The sequence below is a fragment of the Pelecanus crispus genome, chromosome 2 (assembly GCF_030463565.1).
Source record: "Pelecanus crispus isolate bPelCri1 chromosome 2, bPelCri1.pri, whole genome shotgun sequence".
NCBI lineage: Eukaryota > Metazoa > Chordata > Aves > Pelecaniformes > Pelecanidae > Pelecanus > Pelecanus crispus.
Window position 1 is genome coordinate 48,648,022 of NC_134644.1, and position 7,749 is coordinate 48,655,770.

A 7,749-nucleotide genomic window follows, 5' to 3' on the forward strand; every position below is an offset into this window, starting at 1 on the left:
AAGGACTGGTTACTCTTTCTTTTATTAAGCTATAAGAAACTGTAAAGTGAGTATGGGGCAATAAGGAAACAGTACACTATCCATTCTACTGTTCAAGAGGTCTTTCTAAAGAAGATGAGGTAGAGAAGGAACACCGCAACATTTGAAAAAAATGCTTTCTCCTGTGCAAAGTTCATTGGTTTTGTTCTTTGTTCATTCAAATGAAAAAAAAAAAAAAAAAAAAAAAAAAAAAGAACAGTTAATACTCTAATTAAAAACATTTGCATCCTTGGCCAGGCTGGGAGAGTAAGGAGGAAAAGGCTGGAAAGTGGGGTTCTCCCATTCTGCTCTCTGCCATCACCCCAGCTGTCCATAAGCATACTCTCAGCATCCTTTCCTCTTCTCTCTCCTCGCTTTTTCACAGCACAGTTGAACACTGAAATCCATTTAATTTATAGTTCTACCAGTTCTTGTTCTTTCAAACCCTTCTCTTTGCTCTACCACAGTCAAAGCAAATAATTCAAAAAATGACTGATCATTTTTAATAAGAAATTTGCATGTATTTTAACTGTTTCACAAAACCAACCAAACAAAAACTCAAAAAATTACTTGGAGACATATTAATTCTATGCCACAGCTGAAGTTAAGTTGTTCAATCCCTCTGCTCCTATCTTTGTGAAACTTGCCATTGATTCTTGCTTCACAGATCTTAACATAGCTAGCATAGAAGCACTTGGACTTTCTTGGTGATGGTTGCACTGTAAAACCTGAGGAATCTCTAAAATGAAATAGGTGCATATAATTGTCCATTGCCATGGCTGGGTATATATGATGTGTCTCCTGGATAGCATGGGTTGCAGCTGAGCTCACACCCCGCTCTTCCTCTCAACAGGGCATTAAATTTGTCTCTAGCCTCTGTACTGCTGGTCATCTTTGTAAAATCTGCAGGAACTTCACAACTTCGAGACCTCTACCTGCCTGTCACATTTAGTTGAAATTGGCCAATATGTTCACAGTTCTACTGTGGCAAGATAGACAGACAGACACTGTAATATTATTAACCTTATTTTCATTGGAAGGAAGGCTAAAAAGAACCGTAGAAAACCAGGATCAGTGCACTCCACCCTCCCTTCTCAAAATGGCAATGTTTTCATTGTACATATGGAAAACTTTCTTTTTAAAACTAACCCAGTTCATCAGATTCTGAAGAATTTTACAGGATGTCATATTTTTAAACTAAAAACGAAACCTGGATTGAAGCAGGAAAGGGATTTCCAGCTAATTTTCTTTGACTAAACTGTTCAATAAAAGCTGGCCCAGAAAGTTATTTCATAATTTATGTCATACATTACTAAGCTTGTGGTTCTGGATCTTTGCTGCCCTTCTCCTGTGGGAGCAGTGTCAAGCAGCCCAGTGTTGTCCTCTGTGTTGGTCACCTCATTACTTTAGCAGAAAAAGAATTTGTGATCAGAAGCCTGGGAAGACATTAATTCAGATAAAAGAACAATGTAGTACACCACTTTAAAGAAAAAAAAAAAAAATTTGTCATGATCTTTCTGACCATCTCACAAAACACCATTACATCTGTGGGTTGTACATATATCTAATATTGTTCATGCTTTAAGCTCTGAATTTCCTGAGTCTTTCATGCTTGCTGTGAAGGTAACCACAGCACTATTTGTGATTATATGATTTCCTGTGGCTGGTTTGTACTGACTGTCTTACTCTAGCACAATTTTTGAGAACACATTCACAAAACATAATACAGCATAAAATGCTCATTTTCTCCAAACGATATAGAAAAACCAATCGGTGTCCCAGCATAGTCTTTCTTGTACTGTGATACACTGATATGCACAGACTTTTGTGGCACATGTTATGTTTCAGTATGAGTGAAGTGGACTTGTGTGTGATGGAAAAGTGTCATTGAATGCCAGGGCTTTTTCTTTCTACTCAATCTTTTTATGGCTTAAGAAATAATGGCCTTTTCCTGCTTTGGTCTTAGATTAAAATTTTGGCTTCTGCTATTTAATACAAAGCTATACATTTATGCACGTTACATTTTTATTGTAAGATAATGATTTATGAATTTTAAAAGTCAAGTATTCTGTCTCCCTAGGCAATCCCCTTTTCATTCTGTCCTGTATATTTCGCTCAGCTGACATTTAGAAATAGATTCTTTTCAAAATTTGCTTTTACAAATCATCCAGGGGAGTTTCTTCATTTTACACATTATCTTTATTTCTGTTTTCACTTCTGCTACTCTATTTTTCTTGGGTTTATTTCATTTTCAGATACTAAGGCACTCTTGCAATTTTTGTTTGAGAAGTCATTCTTTTAAAACCATGCACAAGCAAGACATCCAAAATAAGTATTTTTTTTTAATATTGTTTGAAATAGATGTCTTTGCTTATGTATCCCAAAATTGCAAGAAGAAGTAATAAAAATGGGTATGTTCAAACAAGGGAGTGAAGAAGAGAAGACTGAACTGCATTCCGGCAGCTGCTGCTGGCAATAAACCAGATTATTAGGGTCTGACTTTCATTTCCAACGTTTCTCTAAGCATTCTACCCTCTTTGGCACAAGCACAACTTTCACTGCAGTCACAAACCATGTCAGAAGTGGACCCTCTATACTGCATCTTGCTGGCAGATCTGATATATACACAGAACTACCAAGGTAAATCTCATCTTGAAGAGATTAGTGGGAAGCCCAAGCTCATAGTTTTAACAAAAAAATTTGACATTCTGAGGACAATAGGAGACGATTGAGTCCTTGCCATCACCACTCATTACCACTTATGGTAAATTCTACAATTTACTGTAACTCATGTTGATCTCTGTATTTATGAATTCATTTCAGATTAAACGGTCAGTATTTCAATGAGGTAAATAACCAAATGTGTTTTGTTCTTGCAATGCCACCTTTTGACACAGCATGTACATGGATGGAGTTAATCCCTCGGGTGTGTTTATTCTGTTGGTTAAGTAGCATTATGCCAGTTTCCTCTGCAGGAGCCACCTGAGTTCAAAGGTGTAATAGTCTCCTTATGATCATCTGCAAAAGTAACATCAATCATCCTTGATTTGGGGTTCAAGAGCAAAGCTACATCTGTAACTCAGCTTGCTTGCATAATTCTCAGTTCTTTGTCTTCCCTGTCATTTTTAGCCATACTCTTCTTGTCCTCTTCTTTCTTTATATAAATCCTTGAAAGACCACTTCCTTTGGCCGTCCCTTTCTTTTCTGTGTACCTAAGAATATTGACTTCTTTCTTCTTAATTACACTAGCAAAGTCTTTTGTGATACAGTCTCTTCCCAAGAGACTATACTTGCTTTCTCATACCAAATCGCTTCTAGGTAATACCCATGGAATATATTGTAATAATATTCCATTTCAGTTTCTTCTAGTCTCCGATCCTCTCCTTCAAAACACTGTTTTTACAGACATATGTAGATGATAGTTTTATGTGTAATTGTCTCCTTTGAAGCTGACCCTTTGAAGAAATCAATGAGCAATGGAAATCATAGGTGAGAAAATAGGTTTCATTTCAGTCATTACCCCTACCCTGCAATCTGGAGTATGAGTGCCAAAATGGTGTCAGTTGGAATAGAAGAGTCTCTTGGAGGCTCCAGCCAGCACAGCACAACCTCATCGCAGTGGAGGATGAAAACCAGTGATATTTAACACTTTACTTTTCCCCCTCCCTGGTGGAGAAGAAGATCTGGACCATTATTTCCACAGGTAAAAATGGAGCTTTTACTTCTACTTTCAGAGCTGTTGCCAGCTTTATTTTACTGGCAGTGCTAATGGTTTTCCTTCTCTTCCAGAATTGATGGCACCTGGCTGCCTTATGGCAGCTGGTCTAATTTTGACTGGAAGTAAATTACCTGAGCAAAGCTACCTCTGCGTTCTCTATGGTCAGGAAAGACTTCCCTCACAAGAGTTTAAAGTTGGAAGCCAAGGGGATTTGTAATCCTGGCTGGATTTTTAAAATCTCAGAATAGTCAGGTGATTTCTAACAGTCTTGTTAACACAGAAACACTTCTGTTTTGATGGAAGACTGAATTCCATTCAGAAAGCTGTTTAAATAAAACTATAATTTTCTCTTCCATTGTACGGAAACCTGTGCACGCAAGTAAAATGATTTTTTTTCCACAGGCTGTGCCTGTCAGAAAATTCATGCTAGAGTTATTGCAAAATCACATCTTTAATTTTCAGCACGCCATTTTTGTATATAGCAGTTTTGTGATTAATAGCCCTTAAGGGATTCTTTTTTTTGCTCTGAATTTATTTAAGTATTATTTGAATACAGGCAAACCTTTGGTGTTCACAACAGCCCAAAGCAATGAGTTTCATTGCTTAATTACATGCTTTATGAAATAGTACCTTCTTTTGTATGTGTTTATCTCATCTTTTATTTGATATTCTATAGTTCTTGCATTATGAGAGCGAGCAAATAGTTATTGCCTATTCAGTTTTCCCTGTGTCATTGCTAATTTACAGATCTCTGTCATCTCTTTCTTTGGGCTTCTGTTGTCCAGATGCAGACTCCTAGTCTAGTTAATTAGTCTTTATATGGAAACCATTCTTTACCCATAATAGTCTTCCTCTGTGCTTCCCATAGTTGTATTACACATACTTTCATTATTAGGGGGAAATACTGCACACATTATTCATAGTAAGAGGACACCATGGATTTGTTCATTGGTGTATTAGCCTATTCTTTCCCCGATAATTCCTAACATTCATTTTAACTTGTGGATCAATACCGAGCACTGAGTTCATGTTTTTATAGGACTGTCTGTTATAACTCCAACATTTTTTTCCCCTAAATATGACTAAGCTATTCAGGACTCATTCAGGACTGCTCATTATAAACACAATGTTAAGACTGAGCTGTGGTTACCATGTGCACCACTTTTACCTGCTAAGAATTTCATTTGACATGGGATCATTTAGTCACCCACCATCATGAAATCCTTCTGTAACATTTTTGCAGTCAGTTTTACTTCCTACTGTCCCAAGTAACTTACTGTCTTCAGCCACTCTGGGCACATCACTGTTCCCTTCTTTTTTCTAAGTCACTGGTAAACATTATGAACAACACAGGTCTAAGCACAAATCCATGTGTCTCTACTGACAGCTTTCCTCTATTGGGAAAACGGATCTATTCCTAATCTCACTTACTCTATTTTAACTAGTATTAAATAGTGTTTAATTTAATAACTGTATTTAACAATGTTAATCTGTGAGAAGATTTTATATCAGGTGACAGCGCTAATTATTTTTGTAAGCCTTTCATTGGGGAACTGGTCAAAATCCTTCTGGAAATCCAGGACAATCAGGCAGACCTGTATTGTTCACATGGCTAGCAATTCTTTCAAAGATAGGTTTATGATAAAAGACTTCACCTTACATGTTGACTCTTCCTCAATAGAGCACATTTATTGATGTCTCTACCAACTCCGCTTCTTTTTATAATTCATACTAGTTTGCCTACTGCATACATTATGCTGGTCTATAAACTCCCCAGAATTTTTCTGTAAGACCTGATGTCAATTCTGCCAATTTTCCTCTGGCACATCACCTACACGTGCAGAAAAGGGACAGGATTCTAGCATAGGAATCTCCCTGAACGCCTCCATGGTGAACCCAGAAGCAAAGTACCCATTTAATTATCTGCCATGGCCTTGTTTTCTTTGAAACCTTCTTTTACACATTCATCAATTATTGGCCACACAGACTCTGTCAGATTCTCATTCCTGATATATTTGGAAAAGGGTTTATTATTTGGTTTTATGTCTTACAGACTTTTTCCCCTTGAATGTATTTTGCCTTGCTTTATTGCATTTTTACCTATGGTTTCCAAAGTTTCTTTTTCTCTGTTTTCCATTTTACTGTAATTTATGCCTTTTGAAAGGTTTCTTTTGCCTCATAGTAGCATTTCTTATGCTGGTGTGAATGTGTTATCTAAAAATGTTATCTTTGTTTAAATGTCACACGGCAGTAGGATGTCATCATCACGGCTGTTAAATGGAGTCTTTCATTGTTGGGCTTTCCACCTTTGCAGCCTCTGTAATTTCCTTTAACACACCACATATGGCATCACCTTTCTGGTAAAATAGTCTATGCTCTCTTTTGATGGGATTCCATGTCTTCAGCCTCCCTTTTGAGTTTTGCTGACTTCTGTCCCAGGCTTAATCTGAGGATACAAAACTTTTATTGACATCAACCCAAAGGAAACATCACTGCAAATATCATACTCTTTCACATCCATTCTCCACTCCCCTAGTCTTTCCTTTAAATATTCTGCCAAAATCTCTTTAATTTTTACTGTCAATGATGTGGTATCATTTTAGTTTAAATGAACACCATCTTTCCTGAACAAGCTACAAAATTTTCCCCCAGTACTCACTGAATCTTGGTTCTTACTCCTTACACCATTTTCCCATCAAGACATCGTGACTTTCTGGCAGTATGCATGATTCTGGAAAAGAATTTTGGAAAATATTACTGTGACAGTCGTGGCCCTTTACTTCCTTTTTAAAAGCCCAAATTTTGACTCCATAACATGTTTCCTATTGTTTAACCTGTCATAGGTGTCCACACAAAGATTCAACCAATGAGACCTCTCCAGACTTGCTAAGAGCCCATCTGGACATCTTGTATTACGTTTGCACAGTGACCAGATGTTGTGGTTTAACCTGGCAGGCAGCTAAACACCACACAGCTGTTCACCTGCTCCCCAGTGGGATAGGGGAGAGAACCAGAAACAGGAAAGTAAAAGTAAACTTTGTGGATTGAGATAAAGACAGTTTCATAGGACAGAAAAGGAAGGGAAAATAATACTAATAATGATAAAAGAATATACAAAATAAATGATGCACAATGCAATTGCTCACCACCTGCCAGCTGATGCCCAGCCAGTCCCCAGGCAGCAGTCACTGTCCGCCAGCCAACTCCTCCCAGCTTTTATACTGAGCATGACGTCATATGGTTTGGAATAGCCTTTTGGTCAGTTTGGGTCAGCTGTCCTGGCTGTACCCCCTCCCAGCTTCTTGTGCACCTGGTAGAACATGGGAAGCTAAAAACCTGTCCTTGACTAGTGTAAGCACTATTTAGCAATGACTAAAACATCAGTGTGTTATCAACATTATTCTCATACTAAATCCAAAACATAGCACTATGCTAGGAAAGAAATTAACTCTATCCCAGCTGAAAGCAGGACAGTATCCACCCTTTATGCTATACCATCTACGTCATGCCCAGGTCCTACCCTTTCCAACACATTCCAATTAATCATCACCACTTTCCCTCTTTTGGTATATACACACAGATATCATTCCCTTAGTCTATGGGCCATCCCTCTGAAATGTCTGTTGAGTTCATTTAGTCCATGACTTTGGGTTCCATCTGTCATAACAGTCTTCCAGGGCAGGAGAGATGATATGAAGTGTTAGATTGTTGCATGCTGAAGCCAGTTCTGGTTCCATTACCGCTGCACTTTGCTCAGTTTCATCAAAGTTAATTCTTCATTAATCTGGGTGATTCTTACTGTAATACCATTGATATGGCATAGAACAACCATAAAAGAGATGACTAGTGTTGACTAACTAAGTGGCTTTTACTAAATGTGTATCCCAGTGTTTGAATGTCCCACCAACCCATTGCTCTCAGGGTAGTCTTTAACAGTCGATTGCATCATTCGATTTTCCCAGAGGCTGGCGCGTGGTAGGGGATATGCCATACCCACTCAATGCTGTGCTCTT